Raw genomic sequence first — 860 nt, 5'->3', positions numbered from 1 at the left:
AAAAAAAAAAAAAAAAAAAAGCACAAAGGCTTTTGCTAAAGCCAGTGGGCAGGTCTCTCTGAGGACAGGGATTAAGTTTGTCTCTGTTGATCCCCCTCCAGTCAACTCTCCTGTCTGGGAACCAGCTTCAGATTCCCGAGGATTTATCCCCTCACAAGCTGCCATTCCCTTTGCGGTACCCGGGCACCATGCTCAGCTACCCCTCTGGAGTGCCTTTGTGGAGCACCACACACCCCAGAAGAAAACAAAGCAAATCTTGGTCCGGGCTTGTTCTAAATTTACTCCCTCTTCCTGCAAAGATCCAGCTTGGGAAGGAAAGGAGACCCTCCTAAGCCCCCGGCCCGAGGCACCTCTGCGGGACCCTCACACCAGACCTAAAAGACCATCTCTACAGTTTCAAAGTTTCCCCTCATCCCAGCCCGTTGCAGGTTGACCTTTAGAGGATTATGTGGATTTGGAAGGGTCACTTCGAGGTCAGCACGTCTGGGAGGACAGAGCCCAACTCCACACAGAAGAGGAGGGCTGAGGGTCTCTGGGTCTCTTTGTGACCCTCTGGCTCAGAACTGCCTGTCTTCCCGGGGAAATGGGCCTGTGTCTCTCAAAAGGACCTTACTCTCCTACCCCAGAAGTCAGATTTGGGCTGTAAGGTCCCATTTCTACTGATACCACCATGACAGGACTGTTTATGTAAAGTGTGGATGAGCAACTTTTGAGCAATTTATGCAATATTTTTAAATCCAGATTTTAAAATTCTAACGTTCCAAAACAGAGGAAACACTGATGCTTCAATATTCAAATAGAGCAATCCTTTATTTTTACTTATTTTTATGTTTACTTATTTTAAGAGAGAGAGAGAGAGA

The sequence above is a fragment of the Suricata suricatta genome, chromosome 4 (assembly GCF_006229205.1).
Source record: "Suricata suricatta isolate VVHF042 chromosome 4, meerkat_22Aug2017_6uvM2_HiC, whole genome shotgun sequence".
Taxonomy (NCBI): domain Eukaryota; kingdom Metazoa; phylum Chordata; class Mammalia; order Carnivora; family Herpestidae; genus Suricata; species Suricata suricatta.
Note: the sequence above shows the minus strand (reverse complement) of the source record.